General features: G+C 41.5%; 1 protein-coding gene across 5 annotated transcripts in view; it reads right to left on the reverse strand.

The window, feature by feature from the left end:
- The window catches only part of DROSHA (drosha ribonuclease III), a 3,547,421-nt gene that overhangs the window by 2,043,685 nt on the left and 1,486,660 nt on the right, over positions 1-17,076 (reverse strand). The window lies entirely within an intron of this gene.

The following is a 17,076-nucleotide window of genomic DNA, read 5'->3' on the forward strand; positions in this document are numbered from 1 at the left end:
TTGGTTTGAATTAGTCTCTACTTAACCATTACTGCATTTGTTCCTGATCAACATGAGGTTCTTCCAGAAGTTTTCTATACTTGCAACTATATTTATGCATTTTCCAGATTCCCTGCCTTCTCATCTGGTCCTTCACCTTGTATTCCTTCTTTTGTTTTTTGGCACATTCAGTTGCTGCCTGATTTGTATCTACTTCTGGTTTGATTTTCATTCCTGCTTGATGTCGATATAATTCTGCTAAACTAAGCAGGGAAGTTATCTTAGATTTATTCTCTTCATGTTTCAAAACGTTCACTACATTTAGGTCTTGTGAGGTCAGCAGATGTGTGGAGTCCCACGATTGCAGATCTATACCTGTAATAAATTTCAAGGAGGCCCATCCCTCCTTCGGAACAGGGAATATATAATCTTGGTATGCAATGATTTTTATAAATCATTTGGTGAGCATGAAGCATCTTTATTTTCCTATCTAATCTATCCAACACATTTTGGGGCCAGTCAATCACTCCAAAACTGTAAGTTAGGACAGGAAGAGCAAATTTTTTTTATAACTTGGATTTTGTTCCTAGATATCAATTCTGTTTTCAGAATTAATTTTAAGTCTTCTAAAGTATTCTTTGGTGAGTTTTATTTGAATTTGTTAAAGTTTTATTGTTGATCCTTCATCAATTCCCATATATTTATATACTCCCTCTTGCTAAAGTTCTTTTATATCACATTCTTGTCTTAAACTGATGTTTTCCCAGTGCTGCAGTTTTCCTGCTTTAAAGGTTGCTTTTGCAAATTTATCAAGACCAAATGAAATTTTTATATCATCTGAAAAAGTTTTGACAACTTGCAGTTGTGCTTTCAGTTCGTCTGATGAGATATACAGTTTTAAATCATCGACAAAGTGAAGATGAGAAGTCTTTACACTTTCTTGTTTTCTAGGAGCCAAATTATAGCCATGGCCTAAGCTGTTAAGCTGACGGCTTAATGGGTTAAGGGCAAGGCAGAATAGCAGTGGTGACAGGTAGGCAAGCTGGAATATCCCCCTTTGAATTTTTATCCCTATAGTAATAATTTGCCCTTTATCATGGCTTAATTGCAAAGTGGTCTGCCACTGCTTCATGGTCACTGTAATGTAGTCAATCAGTGTAGGGTGTTAGCTTATATGTTTTTAAGCACTCTTTTATCCATGAATGTGGGACTATCAAATGCTTTTTATAGTCAAGCTCTGCCATACTTAAATTCTTCCCCTTTTTACAGTTCTCTGCTATGACTTTATTTAAGAGTAAATGATCCTTTGTTCCATATGACTTTCTTTTATTGCCCTTTTGTTCTACTGCTATAATTGTGTTTTCTTCTAAATGACGATAAACTCTGCATCAATTCCAGTGTATAGTTTAAACGTCGCCAGAAAGCAAGTTACTGGCCTATAACTTTTTGGACACCTTGTAGGTTCAACTCTTAAGTCGAAGCATTGTTTTTCCTGTTGTTAGCTAGGTTGGTCTCTATTCAGATGTGCATATAAATAGTTTATACTCATGGCTAAATCTTCGTGCAAAGATGTTAATAATTTGAACCAAAGTTAGGTACTGCATCTGAGCCTGGGGTTTTCCAATTAGAGGCTTTTCTTAACTTTGTTTCAATCTCTCTGACTGTTACTTCATCCCATTTCATATCCTGTACCTGTAAACTTCTTATTCTTTCTTTTGCTTCTTCTATCCATTTAGCATCTTTATGTTCCACAGGATCTTCATAGATATGTCTCCAAAATGTATCTATTTCTTCTTTTTTGGTGGTCTTTCAATTCCTTTTACCTTGTTTCCCAATTCTCTGTAAAACTTTTTTGGGCATCAATAAATTGCTTATTTGGTACCTTTCATTTATATTTATCTGTGTATCTTCTAAGTTTTCTGCCTGTGCTGAGATTTTTAGTTTATTTGCAACAGTGCAAGATAGATCCTGGTCTGTTCTAATACTGCGCATTGTTTTTATTACGTCTATCTTAGTATTTTTGTTGATCTCTTCCCTCTTCTATTTTCGTCTAACAGTGACACTTCTTGTCTTAACTGCTTTATAGTTTTCTCTATTCGATACTTACATGATGATATTCGATTTCTCCCCTTCCTTTCCACCCTGTGTTTTTGTGGTAGAACTTTATCGGTTATTAATTTAGCTGCACAGCAATATATCCTGTTTATTCTGTTATATTGCATGGATCTCTATGGACAGTCCTAATTGCTGTATTCATTTGCTTTATCAAACTTCTGACTTTTGGGGTTTTACTGACCTTCTACAGTCTATTTCTTTCAGTGATTTTAATATGTCTATCTATCTCTATTAAATCAAGCAACTCTTCTCTTAGTTCATTTTCTTCTAAACTGAGGGCACATTTTTTCCTGCGGGTATTCTACAGAAAGTTCTTTAACATCTTCCTGTGGCACATCCTCTTCAGTTTCATCCTGTGCCATCCACCACTCTGTCACATGGGAACTCACTGGCCTATCACTCCCCAATATTGATTGTGCCATAGTTTCCACAATTTCTTGTTCCTTCCCCTGCTGTCCAGCCCCAAGTGAATGTTTATACTCTGAGGTACCAATGTGGGTTTCATGATGAGAAAGTAAGGACACTGGAAGACACAAGGATTTCTTATATATCCTGCTTACACATTCTCTTTGGTTCTTCAATCCAGAGTTCCCACAAGGAAGAAGGATTATGGCAGGCAAATCCAAGAATGACTCAGTAAACTGATATGCCCAATGTATCAAAAATAATTGTGTACATATTCTCATATGTGCAAATAAAAACAATGATTCCACTCCTTTTTCCATAACCACATCTAATTTTACTCACGCCAACATTCATTTTCAGTTAAACATAATTTCATTTATCCTTTCATTCCACTTAATGTAACATAAAACATTTTTATTTGCTGTTAACATATTCCTTGCATATAATACCCACATTTAATCATATCCATACGTATCCTATCCACTTCTTTTTTATCGTCAAATATGTTTTCTTTACATAACTTTTGCCATAATTGCACTACTAATTTACATTTCACAAACACATGTTCAGTAGTTTCCTCTTTCCCACACTACAACACTACAGACATATTTCACTTTTCTTTTATGTGGCATGTTTTCCTTTCACTGATAATTACCAGTCTCCACATAAAATCTTGACATTCTACTTTATTAACATTGTTTTTTTTTTCTCTTATTTTTGTAGCTTTAATTTTTCCTTCTGCTAGTTTTTCACATGGTTTAACATTGTACAATTATATTTTATGCCATACTTTTCTCTCCTTTATTTCATCAGTTTTTATTTTCCACGGTAATGTTTTCTTGATAATATTTCATCTCTTAATTTATACATTTTCTTTTTTTTTTTTGCTTCCTTTTACCATACCCCAAAATTTGTTATTCATACATTTAAATATTTGTACAACCAATCTTTCATATTTTTCATTAATCCATTTGATCCTCAGCTGGGGTGCCTTCTGTGCGGAGTCTGCATGTCCTCCCTGTGGTCGTGTGGGTTTCCTCCGGGTGCTCCGGTTTCCTCCCACATCCCAAAGACATGCTGTAGGTGGATTGGATACTCTAAATTGGCCCTAGGCATGAGTGTGTGTGTGCCTTCTGTGGAAGGTTGGGCGCCGGGCTGGCAACTCGACACTGTAAAACTCTGCCAATCATGAGCGGACAGGTGATCTGCTGTGGCGACCCCTAACCGGGAAAAGCCGAAAGAAGAGGAAGAAGATAATTTATGCCAAAACAAACAGCATCTACACATTTAAGACAGAAATTAAAACAAAATCATATTCTTGCATGTTTAACTTCAAATGTAGCCAAAATGCTTCCAGAATAAAATTAACTTTCACAGCAAAAATGTTAACTAAGAGACCACAAACCAAATTAAAATAACTGTAGCATGTAACTGCTGTAAAATAAACTTTTCCAGAATACATCTGGGCAATAAGTGAAAAAACAGCAAAAAGAGAGTAAATCTGTTTTATATTATTGTAAAATGTTTGCTGACCACATCTTAAGGTCACAATGAACATCTTATGTGGACCTCATGCATGGTACACTTTTTTCTCTTACATAGTTTCACATACTGATGTAACAATGACAATTTTATCATTGACTATTAAACCCCCTACTAGGCATTTCTGATTTTTACTTTCTAGTTGATAGAAAACACACTTCTTGAAACTTTTATATTTTGAAATTACCACTTATGTTAACCAACAATATATAATATACACATATGAAGGCAAAAAGGAAAACAGAACAAAATATATTCATTATGGTCCTGCCTTTCTCCAGGCTAGTGTTAACACTTTATTCAGTTTAACCTAACTTCCATCCCAGGATATGGCCTTCTTACTTTTAGTCATTTTCCCCTACTTCTAAAACCCTAGCTAATTCTCACTTGTCCCATTTGTTCACTAAAAGCGTAATGTTTCTAGATTGCACCAAGATAACTTCCAACTCCTTCAATCCTTGCATTATATTAATAACTACTTGTTACTGATGCTTGGCCACTTTTAGCAGCAAAGTTATTCATGACTTTAAAATTTTTTGGCAGTTTTCCTCTAACCTATCTCAATGTCATCAATTCCTTATTCAGCTACAACTGTGCACTAACTAGATTATTTATTAAACCCTGCAAATCATGCTTATATTCCTTCAGCTTTAGGCAACTCCATAAAATGTGCTCACAATTTCTCACTTCTGTCTCTTCACGTCTTCAGCACTCTGCTTCCACATACGGAAACATCTGTCGCAATGTGGCTGCTGTTTAGAAATATTTATACACAGATTTCAATTCAAATATTCTAAATTTCATTCATTTTGTAGCTTACCATGGATTAATGCATGTTTCTTTCCAATCCTGATCTGAGATATGCCTACTGGCAGATTCCACCTTGACCTTACCTTACTCACAAAGCTCTGTCTGAGCTGCAACCTACCTTTGTATCCTTGGTTTATGAACATCCTCTCTATGCCAATCTCTGACAGCCTCCAGTAAATGGGTCTTTACAGAAGGAGCTTGCTGTTATTTCCTTGGTTTCTCATCAAAGTCCTATATGTTCTCATTAAACTCTTGTATGTTAAGTTATCAATGTTCAGCAAACTGAATTTTTCTTTGACTTCTTCCCAGCCTAAAATCCTATTCCCATTTTGGAGATGCTATCAAAATTTTGGATCCCAAATTCTTTTTTTCCATAATACAGTTACTCTGGAATCCTTGAACTTTTTCCTACAGCCCCCTAAACCCCTATGGGTACTATTAAGGGCTTCCAGCTTTTAATATCATTATGGTTCAGTTGAGTGTACAACTGTCCTCTCAAATGTTTTTGCACATAGGTTATTTCCTCCCTTCTGACTGCCCACCCCCACATACCAACTTCTAGGGTACTACAGAAGTCCCTTCTTGAATCTCTACCATGCTTTTCCGTTTGCTAATTCACTTCCTACTTTGTACAACATACATTCATTTTAACTGAGCAGCCTTTTGATATTCTTCAAACTTAGAAAGTCCTAATCCACCTTGTGTAATGCTGTAATATTCAAAATATAACCTCAAGATCATGATCTAGTTCCACTGTAAGAAGTATGACATTTGCAAATAATGCCTATTTTTCAGATCCCCACAAAAGATACCCCTTCATTTCTGATTGTCTAATTTCACAAACTAGTGGTTCAATACGATGAGGGACCAAGTGAGGGGACTGAGGGCAGATCTGTCTGGTCCCCCTCCTTATTTTTACTTGCTTCAATAAGCCTCCATCACATTTTAAATATGACTCAGCTACTTGGTAAAGCAAAAAGATTATTCAGATCTACTTTCCTGGAAATTCAAATGCTTTGAGAAAGTACAGTTGCGTACACTTATCATAAATGTAGATGTTCTAGTGTATTCACTGTTGCAATCATTATATTTGGGTTATCTGCTTGCAGGTAGCCCTCAGTTGGCCTGATTATCAAAGTCTTGGGTCCTGCGTCAGTTGCTGTCTCATCTTCCATGACATCAGGTAGTCAGGGGTATAAAGCATGCAGCCGACTCCATTACATCAGTTTTTCTTGCCCTATATGTCAGGTGCCCCCATAATGGGAAGCAATTAAATATAAGGTTACACCTACAAAAAAAAGCAAATACACCAGAAAGCTTACGTATAGTGAACAAGAAGAAAGGTATAGCCAATAGAAGTCAGGGGGCTGGAGGGAGGGTAACCAGGACTGCAACAGTGACTACACTCGAACATCTACATTTATGGTACGTGTACACAACTGTACTATGTTCTTTGTGTTTCACTGTTGCAGTCATTACATTTGGGTAGATTCCCAAAGCTAAAGAAGGGAAGAGGCAGTTATTGAGCATTAGGACAAGCTATTAGGCCCTGCAAGACTGCAGTGGCAAAACCAGCTCTGGATTTAGAAAAAAAATGGCAAGTGGTAATGCTTGGTGAAAGTATGTACAGAACTCCAAGTAGCAGCTTCTAGGATGTCCCTGGTAGGAACACCTCTGAGAAAGGCTGTAGAAGTAGATGCAGCCGTGGTGGAATGGGGTCTTATCCCCCCTGTGGGGTAGGTTTTCCATGGGGCTTATAGCACAAAAGAATGCAGTGGTCTATTCACCTAGAAATGGTTTGCTTTGAAATGGCCTTCTCCTCTGCCCCTGCAGCAAAGGCAACAAGCAGCTGTTCAGATTTCCTGAGAGGCTTGGTCCTCTCCAAGTAAAATTTACATCATCTGTGCACGTCCAAGGAGTGCAGTATTGATTAGAAAAGGTTGGCAAATGAATGGATTGATTAAGGGTCAAACTGGATACCACCTTGGGCATAAAGGAAGGACTGGCCCTGAGGGACACCCTGTCTGCATGAAAGATGGTGAAAGGCTCCACTGCCATGAGGGCCTGTAATTCAGACACCCTTCTTGCTGAAGTGATGGCTAGAAGGAAGGCTGTTTTACAAGAAAAAAATTTTAACTCACCAACTGCAGCTGGCTCAAAAGGAGGTAGTGTGAGCTTTTCCAATACAAAGTTAAGGTCCAAGGCAGGGGTAAGGAGCTCTCCTGGGTGGTCTTAAATTTTTGGCCCCTCTGAGGAATTGATTCAGTAGGGGGTGAGAGAAGAGGGATGGCTCAGTAGTATAATGTGCTGAAATGGCTAAGGCATGAATTTTAATGGAAGAGAAGGAAAGGTCCTTGTGAAGCACCTCTGTTAAGTACTGAAGAATATGCGGTAAACTGGGTACTGTTGTGCCCATCCCCCGAGTCTGGCTCCAGGAACAGAATCTTTTCCACTTTTCTGCATAGGATTTTCTAGTACTACGCCTCCTTGCCTTCAGGATGACATCCAGCACTTGTTTGCTGAGAGATGGTATAGGAGAACTCAGGTAATTAGCCAGGCTGCCAGGTTCAGGGTTTGAAGCTGGGGGTACAGAATCTGGCCCTCCTGCTGGGACAGTAGGGAAGGAGTCTGAGGCAGATGCCATGGTTCCAGTAGTGACATACTGTGCAAGAGGGGTTACCAGTGTTGGCATGGCCAGTCTGGTGCAATAAGTATTGTCCTTGGTTTGTCCTGTTGGATCTTTAGTAAAGCTTTCGAAAGGAGAGGCAGAGGGGGAAAAACATTAACTGAGAGGCTTTTCCAGGTAAAGGACAGGGCATCCACTTTCCAAGCTTGGCTGTGGGGAGTCCTTGTGCAGAATTTGTCCAATTGGTAGTTCTGAGGGGAGGCAAACAGGTCCATCTCTGGGCTCCCCCATTTGTTTCTCAGAATACTGAATATCTTTGGCTCCAGTTTCCACTCGTGTGGGTCCATGAGATTTTTGCTTAGATCATCTGCCAGTGTATTTAGCTTGCCTGGCAGGAATTGAGGTTGTAGGTGCACTTGGTAGCTCAAGGCTGTGTTCCACAGAGCCATGGCTAGTCTGCAGAGGGGGTAAGAAAGGGTGCCTCCCCCTGCTTGTTTATGTACCACATAACAGTGGTGTTGTCCATCTTTACCAATAATTGTCCTGGAAGAATGTGGTCCTTGAAGGCTGTCCGAGAATTCTGTACAACTAACATTTCTTTTTGACTGATATGCAGGTGCATTTGACTCAGGTTCCATTTGCCCTGAATGGATTGCCCTTGCCAAGTGAGCCCCCCATGCATAGTCTGATGCGTCTGTTGTTAGGGTTTGGACGGCAGGGGGTAGAGTGAATGGCAATCCCTTGCTGTGGTGGCAGACCTCTGCCCACCAAAGGAACTCTGTCTTTATACAAGGAATGATGGGAATCATTGATTCCACATCATGAGAATGTTGACACCATAGGATTTTTAGATACCATTGAAGTTTCCTCATATGCAGTCTTGCATATGGAATTAGCAGAATGCAAGAGGCCATGAACCCCAGGGCTTGCAGTATTTTCCTTGCAGATAGCTGGGTCTTTGTGGCCAGTAGTTTGAAGTAGGCAGTCAAATAAACTTGTTTCTCTGGTGTGAGGTAGGCCATCTGGGAAGTTGTATTCAAGCTTGCTCCCAGGAATACAATTTGTTGGCAGGGTACTAGGTGAGATTTCTTTTTGTTTATGTTGTACCCCAGTGAGGTTCGCAGTTTCTTTACAAATGCCAGATGATTTAATAGTATGCCCTGGCTTTCTACCTGAATTAGACAATCGTCCAGGTATGGGTCTATTTGACTATTTCTTTGCTGCAGAATTCAATGACTGGAGCTAGGTACTTTGTGAATAACCTGGGCGCAGTAGATAAGCCAAAGGGCAGTGCAGAGAACTGATACTGCATGTAGCCTGCTCTGAAGCGTAGGTATTTTCTGCAAGATTCCCTTATTGGGATGAGCAGGTAAGCTTCCTTTAAATCCAGTGTTGCCAACCAGGCATTTTTGCCTAGCATGGGAAGCAGCTGATGAAGAGTTAGGATTTTGAATTTTGGGATTACCAAAAAGGTGTTTAGGATAGACAAGTCCAGGAAAGGATGTCAGGTATTATCTTTTCTGGGTACCAGGAAAAGTCTTGAGTAAAAACCTTGTCCCCAATCCTCTTTTGGGACAGGTTGAATAGCCCTGATACTTAGAAGATTGATAACCTGCTGTTGAGCCTCTGCCCACTGATTTGGGGGTAGGTCTGGCCAACCGTTTGGGGTTGGTAAGGAGTGGAAGTGGAATCTGTATCCTTGGGAAACCATATTTAGAACCCATTTTCTTGGGTAATGAGTTCCGTTTTTTACATGCAGGGCGATATTTCCCCCTAAAGGAACAGTCAGCTGAGCAGGGCTTGGAAGGTTTAAGGTTAAGTCACTGTGACAATTTACTATAGGGGGTGTCTTACCACTTCCAGCTTTGGAAGAGGGAGCCCCCCCCCACCACCACTGCTTAGGCCTATGAGTACCTTGAGACTGAAGCCTGGGTGGTCTGCTAGTCCTGGGATTGGACCGAGAAGGCCTGGAAGAGACAGGAAAGGACCAATTCTTAGAAGGCCAGTGACTACTAAATCTGGGAGGTTGTACTTGCAGGAAATCTTTAACAGTTTGCATAGATTTAGCTTTTTCCTCCATCTTTTTAAGTACTACTTCTGCTTTGTTGCCTAACAGGCAGTCTTGGTTTAAGGGAGAATCCAGTAATTTAGCTTTAACATGATCTGGTAAAGTTTGCTCCTTAGGCCAAGCATGTCTTCTAAGTACAGATCCAGTGACAGCAGCCCTGCAAGATGCCTCTAAGGAATCAAAACCACATTGCAAAGTATGTTTACCAACTTGTTCAGCAGAATGCATTAAATCCTGTAATTCTTTATTTTCAGCATAGTCAGGAATCAACATAATTTTCTAAGTAATCCAATAATATGCTGCTAATACTTTAACATATGAAGCTGGCAGTTTAAGGCCCTAATGGCCAAAGTAGCAGAAGTGTACACCTTCTTACCCCATCTGTCCAGGGCCCTGGAATCTATCAGAGGGGGTAGGATTTTTGGCAGTAGTAGCCTTAATGCCTTTGGGTCCCTGTGAAATGGTCTCTGGATCTGCAGTAGGATTCTTAAAGAGGAACTTTTAAGAGTCGGGTACTATATAATACCAGTCAGGTTTCCTGGGAGCCAGAGGTAAAGTGTCTGGGGCCAGGCTAGATTCCATAAAGGCATCATCTAAAATGTCCAGTACAGGAGGGATAGCTAAAGGCCTGTGTTGAGGAAGTAGTAATAATTCCCTAAGTCTCTTTTTGGAGTCAGAGTAATCCTGGCTTTCCCAGCGGAAATGCTCCCTAAGAGTATGCAAAGGTTCACCAAAAGAGAAATCTGCTGGAGGGGAAGCAGAGGGAATGCAGTCCTCTGCATCAGAATCCTCATAGGTAGATAAGGGCAAATCCTGGACATCAGAAGAAACAGAAATTTCAGAATCCTGATCCGAAGAATCAGAAGGAAACTCAGTTCTAGGTCTCTTAGAGGGAGAAGGGTGGCTTCCCCTGATTAGATTAATAAGGTCTTCAGCCATTCTTATTTGTTTTTAGGCATAAGGGCCTGACCATGCAGTCTGGGAGTAGGTTTTCTAGGCATGGATCGAGTTTTAGACCTTAAAGAAAATGGCGTCAGTTTGATATGCAAGTCAGTAGGCCTGAATACACCCTCAGAAGCCGGTGCCTGCAAAGCGACTCCGGAACCATCCAAGGTAGAGACATCCGCAGGTTCTATAGTCGAAGAAGCATCTCGCGGCATACCAGACTCCGAATGAAGTAGAGAGCATCAGGGGCTGCGAAAGCGCCTCACTGAGTACCGGTGAACTGGCGGCTAGCTTAACGGAAGCCCCATCGGCAGCTTTGGACCTATGCGGTCTGTCTCTGTCTTTATCTTTGCGTTTTTTCAGAATGTCAGTAATCGGGTGTCTTACCGAAGCCATTTCTGGATAATTGAACCAAGTACCTAAATAGTTAGACATGAAAATGAACAGACGACGAATAGTTTGAGGGTTGAATAAGGCACAAAACCTACAGCGAGGGACGTCATGGTCTGGGCCTAAGCAAGGAATGCAGTACGAGTGAAAATCTTTATGAGGTATTTGCTTTCCACAAGAAATACAATTGTTAACTTTTACTGACATCGGTTTAGAGCAAGAAAAAGGATCTCCAACAGGGTACTTAGCTTTTCCGAAGACTTCGGATCAGAAGCTCAAAAATGAAAATTTCAGGAGTCAGCCAACCGGCACTTGCGAACTGTTTCTGCTTCGGGCACTGCATGGCAAGAAAGACTGATGTAATGACATCGGCTGCATGCTTTATATCCCTGACTACCTATCGTCATGGAAGATGAGACAGCAACCGACGCAGGACCCAAGACTTTGATAATCAATGCAGATAACCTAAATGTAATGGCTGCAACAGTGAAACACGAAGAACATCTGCTTTCCAGCATGCCCAAATAACCCTATCTAAAACCTTTTTCACATCTAATCCCATCACCAGTGGTCTTTCCCTTTATTTCCCAGTCTTTATCTTTCAGTAGAGTTTTTAGTATGTTATCGACTGTGCCTTCCATACACAAATCCACACTGATCTAAGTCCATTAGCCTAGAAAAAATCTTAATAGCTAATCTTTTTGCCAGGATCTCTGCAAATACTTTAGAGTCATGGTTTTATAATGATATTGATCTGTAAGAGCAATGGCCCATTCCATCCTTCCTTTTTTTTTCATACTAATGTTATTACTGCCTGTTTACAGGATTCAGGGACCTCTCCCCCTCCATTATTGCATTACACAACTTAATCCATACTTCAATAATTTTCTTTTCTATTGATTTCCATACTTCAACTGGTATACCATCTAACACTGGTGATTTCCTCAAGTTCTGACTTTTAATGGCTGCCTTAATATCTGCTGTTTTTCTCCTTTTCATTAGCTCTTCTCTTTATTCCTCAGTCAGGCAAGGGAAGTTTAATTTCTCTAGATAGTGACATTTCCCAATCTTTACTATCTATTTCAGTATCTGCTATATAGAGATTATTGTAATAGGTTCACAAAATGCCTCCTATCATGTCTGGTAATTGTTCTAGTCTACCAGAGTTTGAGTCCCTAATCTGGGCTATCATTTTTTCCACTTTCTGCACGAGTTTATATGCCACATATTATCATTGTAGGGTTGACATCATAAAGTACAGTTGTGTACACTTACCATAAATGCAGATGTGTGAGTGTACTCAGTGTTGCAGTCATCACATTTGGGTTATCTGCTTGCAGTAGCCTTCAGTCGGCCTGATTATCAAAGTCTTGGGTCCTGCGTCGGTTGCTGTCTTCATCTTCCATGACGTCAAGTAGTCAGGGGTATAAAGCATGCAGCCGACGCCATTACATCAGATTTTCTTGCCCCAGATGTCAGGTGCCCCCTTAATGGGAAGCAATTAAATATACATATATACAAGGTTATACCTCCAACAAAAAGCAAATACACCAAAAAGCTTTTAAGTATAGTAAAGGAGAATAGAGGTATAGCCAAAAGAAGTCAGGGGGCTGGAGGGAGGCTAACCAGGACTGCAACAGTAAATACACTCGAACATCAACATTTATGGTAAGTGTACACAACTGTACTATGTTCTTTGTGTTTCACTGTTGCAGTCATCACATTTGGGTAGATTCCCAAAGCTAAGGATGGGAGGAGGAATTTAGAAAGCATTAGGACCAGCTATAAGGCCCTGCAAGACTGCAGTGGCAAAGCCAGCTCTGGATTTAGAGAAAATTGGCAAATGGTAATGCTTGGTGAAAGTATGTACAGAACTCCAGGTAGCAGCTTCTGGGATGTCTCTGGTAGGGACACCTCTGAGAAAGGCTGTAGCGGTAAATGCAGCCCTGGTTGAATGGGGTCTAATCCCCTGTGCAATAGGTTTTCCATGGTGCTTATAGCAGAAATGAATGCAATGGCCTATCCATTTAGAAATGGTTTGCTCTGAAATAGCCTTCCCCTCTGCCCCTGCAGCAAATGCCACCAGCAGTTGTTCAGATTTCCTTTGAGGTTTAGTCCTGTCCAAGTAAAATCTAAGTTGTCTGTGCACATCTAAGGTGTGTAGTATCCGTTCCCCTTTGTTCTGTGGATTAGAAAAGAAGGTTGACAAATGAATGGACTGATTAAGAGCCACACTGGATACCACTTTGGGCATGAAAGAGGGACTGGTCCTGAGGGACACCCTGTCTGCATGAAAGATGATGAAAGGCTCTATAGCCATAAGGGCCTGTAATTCAGATACCCTTCTTACTGAAGTGATAGCTAAAAGGAAAGCTGTTTTCCAAGAAAGGAATTTTAACTCTGCAGTTGCAGCTGGCTCAAAAGGGGGATGAGCGAGTTTTTCCAATGCAAAATTAAGGTCCCAGGCTGGAGTTGGGGTTCTCCTAGGTGGTCTTAAGTTTCTGGCCCCACGAACTGCTTGAGCAGTAGGTGAGAAAAGAGGGGTGGTTCTGTGCTGTAATGAGCTGAAATGACTGAGGCGTGAATTTTGATGGAGGAAAAGTAAAGGCCTTTGTGAAGCATCTCAGTTAAGTATTGAAGAATCTGAGGCTGTTGTGGCCATCCCTAGAGTTTGGTTCCAGACACAGAATCTTTTCCATTTTTCAGCATAGGATTTTCTAGTACTAGGCCTCCTTGCCTCCAAAATGACATCCAACACTTGTTTACTGAGGGATGGTAATGGAGTGATTAGGTAATTAGCCAGGCTGCCAGGTTCAGGGTTTGAAGCTAGGGGTGCAGAATCTGGCTCTCCTGCTGAGACAGCAGGGTAGGGGTCTGAGGTAGGTGCCATGGGACCAGCTGTGACACACTGCGCAAGAGGGGGGTACAAGTGTTGGTGTGGCCAGTCTGGTGCAATCAGTATCATCCCTGGTTTGTCCTGTTTGATCTTTAGTAGGACTTTGGAGAGGAGAGGCAGAGGAAGGAAGGCATAAACTGATAGATTTTTCCAGATGAAGGACAGAGCAACCACTTTCCAAGCTTGTTTGTGGGGAGTCCTTGTGCAGAATTTGTCCAATTGGTAGTTCTGGTAGGAGGCAAACAGGTCTATATCCGATCCGGGATCCCCCATTTGTTGATCAACATATTGAAAATCTTTGGTTCCAGTTTCCACTCGTGTGGGTCCATGAGATTTCTGCTTAGTTCATCTGTCAGTGTATTTAGTTTTCCTGGCAGGAATTGAGCCTGTAGATGCACTTGGTAGCTCAAGGCTGTGCTCCACAGAGCCATGGGCTAGTCTGCAGAGGGGGTAAGAAAGGGTGCCTCCCCCTGCTTGTTTATGTACCACATAACAGTGGTGTTGTCCATCTTTACCATTAACTGTCCTGGAAGAATGTGGTCCTTGAAGGCTGTCAGAGCATTCTGTACAGCTAACATTTCTCTGATTGATATGCACGTGCATTTCACTTGGGTTCCATTTGCCCTGAATGCACTTGTCTGCCAGGTGAGCCCCCCATGCATAGTCTGATGCGTCTGTTGTTAGGGTTTGGACGGCAGGGGGTAGAGTGAATGGTAGTCCCTTGTTTTGGTGGCAGGCCTCTGCCCACCAAAGGAATTCTAACCGTAGGCAAGGTATGATAGGAATCATTGCTTCTAGATCCTGAGAATGTTGACACCATAGGCTTTTTAGATACCATTGTAGTTTCCTCATATGCATCTTGCATATGGAATTAGTAGAATGCACGAGGCCATGAATATGCTCCCAGGAATATAATTTTTTGACAGAGTACCAGATGTGATTTCTTTCCATTTATAGTGTACCCTAGACAAGTTAACACCTTTTGTACAAATGCCAGATGATTCAGAAGTATATCCTGGCTTTCTGCCTGAATTAGACAATCGCCCAGGTATGGGTATATTTGAATATCTCTGCCTGCAAAATGCAATGACTGGAGCTAGGCACTTTGTGAATACCCTGGGCGCAGTAGATAAGCCAAAGGGCAGTGCAGAGAACTGATAATGCATGCTGCCTGCTTTGAAGCTTAGGTATTTTCTGCAAGACTCCCTGATTGGGATGTGCAGGTAGGCTTCCTTTAAATCCAGTGTTGCCAACCAGGAAACTTTGCCTATCATGGGAAGCAACTGGTGAAGAGTCATCATCTGGAATTTTGGAATCACCAAAAAGGTGTTTAGGATAGACAGGTCCAGGATAGGATGCCATGAGTTGTCTTTTCTGGGTACCAAGAAAAGTATTGTGTAGAAACCTTGTCCCTTTTCCTCTTCTGGTACAGTCTGACTAGCCTTTAATCTTAAGAGAGAGAATTGCTTTTGAGCCTTTGCCCACTGATTTGGGGGTAGATCTGGCCAACCGTTTGGGGTTGGTAGCGTGTAGAAGTGAAATCTGTATCCTTGGAAAACTATGTTTAAAACCCATTTGTCCTGGGTAATGAGTTCCCAGTTTTTGGCTTGTGGAGCAATCTTCCCCTTAAAGGAGCAATTAGTTGAAAAGTGCTTGGAAGTTTTAAAGTTAAGTCATTGAGACAGCTTACCATAGGGGGGAGTCTTACTACTCCCTGATCTGGAAGTGGGAGCCCCCCACTGCTTACTCCTGTGCGTACCCTGGGACTGAAGCCTGGGTGTTCTGCTGGTTCTGGGTTTGAACTGAGAAGGCCTGGAAGAGGCAGGAAAGGACCAATTTTTTGAGGGCTAATGCCTACTAAACCTAGGAGGCTGCACTTTTGGAAATCTTTATCAGTTTGCATAGATTTAGCTTTTTCCTCCATCTTTTTAAGAACTTCTTCTGCTTTGTCGCCAAACAGGTGGTTCTGATTTAAGGGAGAATTCAGCAATTTAGTTTTAACATGATCTGGCAAAGATTGCTCCTTAAGCCAAGCATGCCTTCTAAGTACAGACCCGATGACAGCAGCCCTGCAAGATGCCTCTAGTGAATCAAAACCACATTGCAAAGTATGTTTTCCAACCTGGTCAGCAGAATACATTAAATCCTGTAAATCCTTATTTACAGCACAATCAGGAATCAACATAATTTTCTATTTAAGCAATCCAATAATATGCTGCTGATACTTTAACATATGAAACTGACAATTTAAAGCCCTGATGGCCAAGGTTGCAGAGGTGTATACCTTCTTACTCCATCTATCCAGGGCCCTGGAATCTCTATCAGAGGGGGTAGTATGTTTGGCAGTAGTAGCATTAATGCCCTTGGGTCCCTGTGAAATGGTCTCAGGGTCTGCAGGATTTTTAAAAGGAACTTATGAGAATCAGGAACCCTGTAATATCTATCAGGTTTTCTGGGAGCAGGAAGTAGAGAGTCAAGGGCCAAGCTAGATTCCGAAAAGGCATCGTCAACAATGTCCAGCACAGGAGGGATAGCTAAAGGCCTGTGTTGGGGCAAGCATAAAAAATCTCTAAGCCTCTTTTTAGAATCAGAGTAATCCTGGCTTTCCCAGTGAAAATGTTCCCTAAGAGTATGCAAGGTTTCACCAACAGAAAAATCCTCTGGGGGTGAAGCAGAGGGAATATTGTCCTCTGCATCAGAATCCTCATAGGTAGATAAGGGTAAATCCTGGTCATCAGAGGAGACAGAACTTTCAGAATCATGGTCAGAAGTATCATAAGCAAATTCAGTCCTAGGTCTCTTACAAGGGGAAGGTTGACTTCTCCTGATTAAAGTAATAAGGTATTTAGCTATTCTTATCATTTGTTTTTTAGGCATAGAGGCCTGACCATGCGGTCTGGGTGTCGGTTTCCTAGGCATGGTTCGAGTTTTAGGCCTAGAAGAAGAAGATGGCGCTGGTTTAATATGCAAGTCAGTAGGCCTGAAAACACCCTCAGAAGCTGGTGCCTGCAGAATGGCTCAGGACCCATCCAAGATTGAGACATCCGCAGGATCCACAGTTGAAGCATCTCGCTGCATACTGGACTCTGAATGGGTCTCAGTAGAGGCCTGCGAATCTGAACTAGCGGGTATCAGGGGCTGCGTAAGTGCCTCACTGGGTACCGGCGAACTGGTGACTAGCTTAGGAGAAGCGTCGTCAGCAGCTTTGGACCTAGGCGGCCTGTCTCTGTCTTTATCTTTGCGTTTTTTGGAATGTCAGTAGTCAGGTGGCCTACCGAAGACATAACTGGATAATTGAAC

The sequence above is a fragment of the Protopterus annectens genome, chromosome 3.part0 (genome assembly GCF_019279795.1).
Source record: "Protopterus annectens isolate FY-2018-M chromosome 3.part0, PAN1.0, whole genome shotgun sequence".
Taxonomy (NCBI): domain Eukaryota; kingdom Metazoa; phylum Chordata; order Ceratodontiformes; family Protopteridae; genus Protopterus; species Protopterus annectens.